The sequence below is a fragment of the Prenolepis imparis genome, unplaced genomic scaffold, assembly GCF_030444845.1.
Source record: "Prenolepis imparis isolate NDT839.2.m4 unplaced genomic scaffold, iyPreImpa1.0 SCAF_8, whole genome shotgun sequence".
Taxonomy (NCBI): Eukaryota; Metazoa; Arthropoda; class Insecta; order Hymenoptera; family Formicidae; genus Prenolepis; species Prenolepis imparis.
This window is the reverse complement of record NW_028141166.1, coordinates 1,609,320-1,620,639: the sequence shown is the minus strand read 5'-3', so window position 1 is coordinate 1,620,639 and position 11,320 is coordinate 1,609,320. Positions and strand designations below refer to the sequence as shown.

At 27.5% G+C, this 11,320-nt stretch overlaps 1 pseudogene; it reads right to left on the bottom strand.

Annotated features, from left to right (window-relative positions):
• Positions 1-590: 590 nt before the first annotated feature.
• LOC145939248 (uncharacterized) lies at positions 591-8,439 on the bottom strand (annotated as a pseudogene).
• Positions 8,440-11,320: the final 2,881 nt, after the last annotated feature.

Below are 11,320 nucleotides of genomic sequence, written 5' to 3'. Positions count from 1 at the left end.
AAAACGCATATGACAATCTACGCAAAGGGCGGCATTTGTTTCTTTATTGATAAACCCGACTGATATTTGGCAGTAAGGGGGAACTCCTTGTTCAATAGTAATAATTCTCTTCTTCCTCTTCGGAAGGAGCCAAGATGTGCGGGGCGGTAAAGTACCGAGGCCTTATTGGGCACGGGAGCGGTGCAATCGGACACAGTACAATTGGACACGGGGCAAATGGACACGAAACATTGCACAAGGTTTTTTTGGACACTGGGCAAATGGACACGGTGCAAATGGACACAAAGGAAATAAATATTGTACACATTATAAATGCACATTGTTAAGTCGGACACGTAAAAGATGCACACCGTTAAGTTGTACACCTTTTTATTGCACACCGCTCAAATGCACACCGCTCAAATGCACACCGTTCAAATGTACACCGTTCAATTGCACACCGTTCAATTGGACACATAAAAACGCACACCGATCAGTCGGACACGTAAAAATGCACACCGTTCAGATGCACACCGTTCAGTTGCATACGGCTCAAATGTACACCGTTCAGTTGCACACCGTTCGGTTGGACACATAAAAATGTACACCGCTTAGCTGAACACGTAAAAATGCACACAGCTCAGACGTACACCGTTTAATTGCACACCGCTCAGACGTACACCGTTCAGTTGCACACCGCTCAGACGTATACCGTTCAATTGCACACCGCTCAGACGTACACCGTTCAATTGCACACCGCTCAGACGTACACCGTTCAATTGCACACCGCTCAGACGTACACCGTTCAGTTGCACACCGCTCAGACGTACACCGTTCAATTGCACATCGCTCAGACGTACACTGTTCAATTGCACACCGCTCAGACGTACACCGTTCAGTTGCACATCATTTATTGGACACGGTGCAAATGGACACTGTCTATTGGGATACGTAAAAATTGTACACCGCTATAATTTGCACATCGTTTGCTTGAATATGTTACAGGTGTAAACGTTTACACGAAAAATATAATCAGCTATCTAATCGCAATTCATGATTGTAAATATTGTCAATTCTTAAATAATAAATAAGGTACTAATGTTATGAATTTCTTACGTAGCATTTATCCTAATTTTATACACTGCTAAGGTAAATGAAAGATGGTGTAATTAGAGTAAGGACATACGTTCAGAAAACGTTTTATTGAAACTTATAAACAGAAGCGATACGAAAGTTTTATTTAATAAAATGCATTATATTTGAAAATTTTCGTATAATAATATAAAAATAAGTAATCAAATAATCTTTTTGACATACATTTGTACAAAGTAACATTTCTATATAATAACAAATTATGTATATAATTTTATATAATTTTATATTTAATTCTTTTAGGCAAATAGAAAATGATGTAATTGGAGTAAAGTTTGGGAAACGTTTTATTGAATCTCATAAACGGAAATTATATACAAAAGTTTTATTTATGTTACGTGTATTATTCCTGGTATAATTTATTTTGTATCTGTGTTATATGTAACAGTATAAAACAACACTTGTCTTAAATTGTTATCTCCTGTTATGTATAGTATTTATTAACTGAAATAAAAATATTTACTTTTTCAAAATCTTAACATCATAAAACTTTCTTCAAAGCTAAAATATAACCGCAGTTCCTGGTACACTACATGTAACAATAAAAAGGTAATCAAACACTCTTTGGCGCTACATACATTTAAACAAAATAAAATCTCTATATAATAACAAATTATGTATTTATATTGATTAGAGAAAATTTTCTTTAAGAACTTCGATATTTATAATCTTTTGAAAAGTAACAATGTCTACTTTAGAAAATAAACTTATAGCTAAGTTTTAGAATTAATTTGATAAAACAAATAATGCACATCACTTTTACAACGACAATTATTTTAGGAACGACAGTTTTTTTTAGCAATGACAGTTTTTTAGACAGTAAATTCAAATAATACTGCTTAATACCGCTATCTGCTTTTTATCACTTTTTATCTTTATGTAATCTTTAAATAAATATGTATTTAACGAACTTAAACTTATTTTGGCAGAACACAATTCATAAGTTTGTCCGCAAGAACGTAATCAAATTACATAAAAGAATATTTAAGAGAGCTTTTAAAAAGTAACATATTGCACAAGTATGATATTGATTCTAACATAAAATAATTTTATCGTATCAAGTAATACTGCATTTTTATATGTAAAACTTATGAAGAACAGTCTTTAAAAAAAAAATGTATTGTTTGGAACAAATCTTATGGATTAATAATTCGAATATAGTTTTCATAAGTCACATTACATATCGGACATCGATTAGCTTCTAAACGTTGAATGCATTGGAAACAACAAGCGCGGTGACCACAGGGTACGAAAATGTGTGTTCGTTCGTCAGTGTAGCACACTGTACAAATGTCTGAGGAAGATTTTTCTTTGGATGTACTTTGGCTATTTTGCAGAGTCCAGTCCACGGTATGAAATGGAAGATCTGTGGATTCATTTCTCTGATTTGCGTTTGTGGACGAGTACAAATATCCGTAATCATCTTCTGGAACATTATATATTGATACGTCATCTGTAAGGAAATAGAAGGGTGAAAGAAGTTTAAGAATACATATAGTCTATGAATCATTATATACTCTTATGTTAATATAAGAGTAACTTGAATATCTTATCTTAAAGCAATTAGAGTTGCTAAATAATAACATTACCTTGCGTATTTGTAAATTCATTTTCCGAATCAGAAGTAACATAGACTGCTTGAGATTCTTCATTTTGCGTCATATGCGATGTTTGCTCTATTGCTTGTGTAATTGTTCTTTGTGTATCGGAAGAATTTTCTGTACCTTGGTCTGGAAAAAGATGTTTATACATTTTTAAATATTTAATATATACTGGTAAAAGTACAAACTTGTAAAGACATGCAAACATAATTAACATTATGATAAAAAAACCAGCTGAAAAGTGGCATTAAAGACTTGTAAAGTATGAGAAAATATTTGATGAATTGAATTTCTTATCTTAAAGTAATTAGAGTTGCTAAATAATAACATTACCTTGCGTATTTGTGAATTTATTTTCCGAATCAGAAGTAACATGGACTGCTTGAGATTCTTCATTTTGCGTCATATGCGATGTTTCCTCTATTGCTAGTGTAATTGTTCTTTGTGTATCGGAAGAATCTTCTGTACCTTAGTTTGGAAATAAAAGATTATTTTTATACATTTTTATTTAAATATTTAGACATATTGGTATAAATATATAAAGATATACAAGCATAATTAACATTACGATAAAAAAACAGCTGAAAAATGGCATTAAAGACTTGTAAAATATGAGAAAATTATTTATACCTGCACTTCTTTCGGATACATCTCTAGGATTAGATGTACTTGTATGTACATGTCGAGATCTTCGTCTAATGATATTTTTCCCTCCTGAAGTTAAAAAAGATGATTTATGAAAATATAAATATAAATAAGTAATTTTGAGCTAATTTCTTTGAATAAATAACATTATTAAGATTTTTAAATATATAATTTTTAATATTATTGTAATAAAATTTAAAATAGCAATAAATTATAGAAATTAACAAACTGAAAATCTTTCATCATAAATAATTAGAGATTAAGAAACAAATTAATTTAAAATCGTTGTCAATTCATACAATAAATAAATAGATACAAAAAAGCAATAATAAATTTATTTGTTTGAAATGTTTCGTTCAAATTATCTGTGAACAACTGTACGTCTGTAGCTTGTATAATAATATCACTTAACGATTCAGCATCTAAAAAGAAGAAACAGTTATTGTAATTTATTATACTTTATGATTCTCTAGTTTATATTTAAATGTAATGAAAATTATAAGATTACATGCATTATACAGACATCTATTCGTAAGTATATTTATATATTATATTAAATGAAGGATATTTACCTTCTAAAGATGTCAGATGTTCCATTTCAGAGATATGATTATTCGTGGTAAACATTAACAAAAATTCTTTTAGTGGCAACCTTAAAACAATTAAAACTTTAAATATAATTTTTATGTATTATATACTAATACAAATAATTATTAGATTCAACACATTAAAGTAACAAAATTTAAAAAATAATACCTTTCATTAACTAGATCTTTTTGCGCATTAAAAATGTTGGTATCACGTTCTCTATTTATTCGTTTGCGGCTTCGTCGAGGTTTAATACCATTTGTTAAGCGGCGAAAGTCCAATTCTTGATCGGCAATTAAATTTGAGAATTTTTCTACATAAGATTGACATTAATTAAAATTTATAATGTAATATTAATAAAATAATTGTTATTAATAAAACAAAGACTTTTATAATTAATATTTGTAATAAGACATTCAATAAAAGTATATTAATACAAATATTATATACCTAAAAATGTCCAAAAATTAATATTCCTTGTACCTAGTTTATCCACTGCAATATTATGGAAACTTTCTACTATGTTATTAGTACGTACAGGACAACCATAAGTACTAATTCTTGATGCCATATTTAACCAGGTAAGTCTCAGATAGGATGTGAATTATAAAATATCTGGATATTCACAAGAAAGTAGATCGGCTTCAGCTTGAATAATGGTTAAAGCTTCTTGAAACCTATCTGGTGGTAATAAAGGCAATGCCATTGTCATGGAAAGTATAGTTTTTGGAACATTTGAAAGGTGTAGTTTGCGCCATTTACGCAATACAGCCTATACAAAATAAAAACAATGTAGTTAAATTTAAATAATGTAATTTAGATTATATTTGTTATGAATGTAATCGAGAAATTAGAAATTTTCTTGTCATGTGCGAAAAAACTATAAAAAACGACACAAAATATTTTCTTTTCTTAACAATTATGTACCTGATTAAAATGAAACCAACATCCAGCTAAATTTGCTCTGGGAAACTTCGTACTAAGCGATTTTACTGCAGTCGTTTCAAAATCACTCATTATAAAATTAATGTTTTGTTGAAGTTGTGGTACCATCTGTGTAATTTTATCCCACAAAACATCATACATAGAAGTTGTACGTGTATCACACAATATAAATAATACTGCAATGCCCTGGAAAAATAAATTTGTCTGATGTTTCAAAAATCTTAATAAGGTTTCAAAAATTTCAATTAAATATCTTACCGTATCCATGTATCGTATATGTACAGAGTAGAGTTGCGCAATATGAGGCTTGCGTGGAAGAACCTTAAGAAAGATATGTACAAAACATTCTTCATAATTTGACTCAAAATTACATTATATACTATAATAATTTACTATTATAAATACTGTTATTTGTTTGCCATTGTAAATCCCATACAGTAGAGAATATTTCAATTACATTACAGCAATGTTACAATCTTGTAAGTTGAAATGCAATACTATATTACAATGTTTCAATGTAAGATCTGTACAATGTTTCTGCATCTTTCTATTGTATGGATACTATTACAATTTTTTATTAAAATTATATATATATGGAAACAATTGTACTTACAGAAAATGTTCCATCTACGTAGATTTCAGTAGCAGATGATAAAGCTTCTAGTAAATATTTAGTTGATAAAATTATTGCAAGTTTTCCATCATTTGTAGTTACGCTTTTTTTATAAACATTTTTCATTATATCACAGTTTTCAAGAATATTGCGTAATGATGCTAATGTATCAGGTACAGGTGGTCGGCTCTTCATACGTTCACGTTGCATGCTACATCTTATAGATGGAAAACTCAAATATTGTCCTGCATCTGGATTGCTAGTAAGAAAAAGTACATATTATAAATATAAAAAACAGAAATTCTGTTGAAAAACATACAAAAATACAAATTTATTCATTACCATAAATATATTTAGTATTTAATCAAGTATTTAATTTTATAATGTTGAGATAATAATGTCATCTTCTATATATATTGACCGATATATTTTTTAATTATTTAAAGTTAGCAATATGAAAACTATAAGGATAATCAATATTAAAAGTATATTCACAATAAAAATATGTATTGGTACACTTATAAAAATATCTGTGCAATTCACGGTAAAACTGATGAATACTACACAAATATATAACGTTTTAAAAGTATAGAATGAATATCCATAAATGATTTAAAAATTGCAATTAACCTTGAAATGTTGAAAATGCATATATATTATTTGTACAGCAAGTGTAATAACATATATGCTTTTAAAAAGACAAACTCCACAAAAAATAGTGAAATTCTATAGAAAACAAACCTTACAAAAATAAAAACATACGTCAAGTACATGAAAAAAGATCCGAATAAGAACGTAACAGAAATGTTTAAAAATAAATTTAAATTTGATAGTGATATCTGGCAAAAAATCTTGCTAAAAAGGAAAAATACACCAAGCATATTAAAAAATATTCAAATTTATATGCAATAAATATTAATTTTAAAAATATTACACTAATTACTAAACTGCTTACAAATAGATGTGCGAGTAATATAACTAATCAAGTATTTATGTTATATGCGTGCTATATCAATTTATAATAATCGATGTTGAGTGTGCGATTAGAAGTCATTTAATTTGCAAAGTATATCATATATATTATAGAATATTTAATTTGAAAGAAAATTTCTCGTAAACTATATGTAAGTCGTATAAAACAAACTTACAAAAGCAAAGTTGGTATGCCCAGGTCGCATTAAAATTAACATTGTTACAAATTTGTGTTGCTTAATTATTTTATATATATGTATATATTGTATATAAATTGTTCTTATATCATATATTTATATATTTATATAATATTAAAATTATCATTAACATTTATTAACAGTATACAAAATGTTAGTTTTATGTAAAAATATAATGCATGTTAAAAAAGAATATATAGAAGAATATATGATTTATAAAGTATTCAAAGAGTACTCATTAAAATTTAAATTTCTAGATATATATACACTTCTATATATTATGTACATATAATATACATATATTGTCATTAATACATCACATCATGCATATATTCTTATCAACATATATAAGTACTATCAACATATCAGATAGTAAAAAATATTTAATTTAAGATACTACGTAAGTAGTACCAAAGATAGTACGAAAGTAGTAAAAAATAGTTTTAAATTAAGATTTCTATTATATTTTTTAAAGGTATTATACAAATATTTTAGAAAAAGTATCAAAATATTTAATATATTTATAAAATGTACCGTAATGTGACTCTCTTGATCGCGCTAATTTTGCTTTGGTAATTTTGTTTTATATGATTTAATGTTTATGAGAAATTTTTTTTCAAATGATACATTCTCTAAGATATATTTTGGAAGGATTTCTACTCGAATTCAACATCGATTATAAATTGATATAGCAGATAACAAATATTTGGCAAATTATATTGATCTCATCTCTTTTTCTAAACGATTTATCATTCTGTTAATAGTAACATTTTTCAAAATCTATATTTATTGTATACTTAATTTATATTTATTGTATTTTTATACTTGGCATGTTTTTTTCCTTTTTTAGAAAAGTTTTTTGAAATGATTTTATTAAAAAAAACAACAGTTTTATATTTCAGAAAAAGAGAAGATGAAGAGAGATATATTCTAAAGGTAGATATATAGACATATTCTGAAAAGAGATATATTCGAAATAATTTATTACAATTATTAAGAATTCATTAAATTGATTACTTTAATTGTCATTATAAAGATAGTATTTACAACATTAATATACTTGTTTAAATGAGATAAATAAACAGAAATGTTTCAAAAAACCTTCCTATAATAGAATTATTACGTTTTAATCGTCTTATTATTCGGAAATTGAAGACAATAATTTTAATATTTATTATCATGCCAAGAATTTATTAAATGTTTATAAACTTATACCACAAATAATATTTACTTGTAATCTGTAAAGATTCAAATGCATTTTTTTAATAATTCAAGGAAAAATCATTTATATAAATTATTATATAAATTTAATTAATCCAATCGCAAAACAAATCTCTTTATATATTCATGATATAAAAACTTTTTTAACACTGAAAATTGTGCAATATGAATGTTACATAAAATATTAATAAATAGATAAATATTACATAAAATATAATCAAAAATAATTTTACCTTCTGCAAACTGAATCAAAAATTTCTTTAAATCCAAGATAAGTATCATGAGAAAGCCTTAGAATTCCTTCTTTCATTTCCATTCGTTCTTTAAGACATTTTGACTTTGGATGCTTATGTTCATGTAAAACGTGTACATTATTATTATCCAAAAGCATAACTGAACCACGACATTTATATGTCCGACGACCACTGCACCGAAAAATATTGTCATAGCGACTGTCTCTATGATATAAATAATCATCATATAGATAAATCTTTGTATTTTTCTGTCTTCCAGGCAAAACTTCCATCTGTAATTGAGAAACACTTTTAGATCTCGAAAACGTGTCGAGTAAACATCTTATATATTAAATTATATGGGTAAAACTGTTTCTTTAAAATAAAAATATTAAATATATGTAGGGATCTAACATAATACTTCAATTTAACATAATATAATATAATGTTTGAATTTCATTCTCAAATATATAATATGATAGCAAATATTGAATGTCTCGTTTTATAATCAACTTATAGCGATTACAATGGCATAGAAATGAGTCGAGAGAATATATCTCTTTATAGTAATAAAACAATATCAGTTGAAATCGCTTAAAATATTTGTTGCTTAATAAAACGGTTCATTTACTTCAGAAATACGACACAAGAACGATGATTACAACAAAAGCGTTATCACGACAAATGTTAACAAATGAAGAACGACATGAGTATGCGAACTACGCAAAATGGAATTTTCTGCCGCGAAAAACGTGGGAAACATGTACGTGCATGTGCCGCATCACGTGACAATCATGGCAGAGGCCGTGTTCTGAAATTCATTGCCATTATTGAAAAAGTAGGATCTCTCCTTTTTTACTGAACTCCTGTTCCTAATGAACACATACATGTAAAATAAAGACAAGAAGATAGTGCCGAAATGAAATTAATTTTGCATTCACATAACCTTTTTACACAGAAACAGTATACAATTGTACAATACAGAGAATACAATTGTATTCACTATGGTTGCACAAGATTTAGCATGTTATATTAATGGTATAGCGTAATTTTGGTATAGCGAGTCATATATTCGATCAAAATAATTTTCTTAAAATGAAAATGTCGAATTTGTGAAACTTACTAATATTTTAACCTTATTAATAATTTAATTTAGCATTGTAACTACGCAATATAAAAATGTAATATAAAAGCAAATATTATATTTATAGTTTTTCGATTACTTACATCTATTATAATGGCATAGACATCAGTCGAAGGACTTTTTAGTAGAATTTATATATAGTGATAAAACGGTATCAATTCTCTCTTGGAATCTCTTATGATATATTATTTTCAAATAAAACGGTACTTCACTTTAAAAATACGACACAAGCACGATGATTACAACAAAAGCGAAAATCACGACAAGGACTGAACGATATCATCCATGATATCCGATGTGAAATGGCATCCTTGTATCTTCTATCGTGAAAACGCGGGAAACATATACGCAATATATGCAACATACTTTAGGGCGCCTTTCCACTGAGCGCGTGACGCGCTCAGTGGAAACTCGGCCTAAAAGTTGAATCAATTCAAAGGCGCGTTCCGTTTCACGCATATGCGCGCATTTATCTATAGTACACGTCACGTTTACTATAGAAAATGCGCGCATATGCGTGAAACGGAATGCACCTCAGTTCTTGACGCTCGGCGAAATTTTCTGATTGGCTATCGCGTCGGCTTCCGCCACGCGTAACGCGTCCTGTGTGCAGAAGCTCTTAATTAGTTTCGAAATTATTAGCAAAATTCTTCATTTTTTACGTATCTGTCATAAAGAAAGAGTTATATGATAGTAAATGTATTTTCATTTTCATATAATTTACAATTAGTTATGTAAAACAATTATATATACTTTTGTATACACTATATACTTACATTTATTTTTCCTTTTACATCTTTCTCTTTCTTTAATTTGTAAATGTCTTCAATATCTGTTATAATAATTACGTTCTTTTTTAATACATAGGGCCACCGCACAAACTTTTCCGTAACGCGATACGTTGCATTAAGTATACTATTAACCATATGTAATCTGAAACTTTAATCAACGCACAGAGAAAATCGTAAACGTAGACGTATTTTCTCTGGGCGTTACTAAAGTTTAAGATTACCTATGTATACTTAATGCCACGTTTACGTTTACGGAATAGCTTGTACAATGGCCCTTACTATCTTCTTATCTAGAATTTTATATTTATAAATAGTATCTTAAGGTATTTAAGAAAGAGACAACAGATTCTTTTGATGTTGAAAAGAAAATGTCAAATCTGTACCGTTGAGAATAGAATAATACCAGTTGCAATTATAAATATTAATAAAAATTTTAAATTAGGATAAAATAATATTAAAAATTTAAGATTATATTATTTCTCAGATAGTGATTAATAATAGAATAAAAAAATTTTATCCAATTATTTCCTCCAATAGGTATTAGTCGAGATTCTTCTCCCTTCATTTCTGTTGTAGGCAAAACAAGAAATAAATTCATTCACTTCACGGATGTCAAATTTAATATATTTTTATAAAAATGTCAGTCTCATAATTAAATATATATTAATATGTATATATTATGCATATTAAATATAACATTGAAAGTAAAGTTACACAGTTGTGAAACAATGAGGAAATACATGGATGTGGAAAATGTATTAGAATTTCTGAATATCTCGAAAATGCAATGTAGAAAAAAATGATGCTTTTGAGATCTTTAGAAGTTCCGATACATTTTCCATATCCATATATTTCATCAGTCTCATAACAGTGTAAATTTACCTTCAATTTTATACTTAATATATTTAATATATATTAATATTATATTATTTTTAATTAATGTATATTTGTGAGATGTTGATGTAATATAAGAATATGGAAAATGTGTCGGAACCTCTAAATATCTCTAAAGCATCATTTTTATTCTACAATGCATCTTCGAGATATTAAGAAGTTCTGATTCATTTTCTGACACAACATAAATTTAACTACTTATGCAGAACACAAATGCAGCTTTATACAGTACTTATATATACTCTGTCTTCATATGATGCGATATCTTACAAACCATAAATCCATTTCAGTTACATATATGCATACTCATTATAAGCAAACACAATTATACAGAATTTCTTTTCT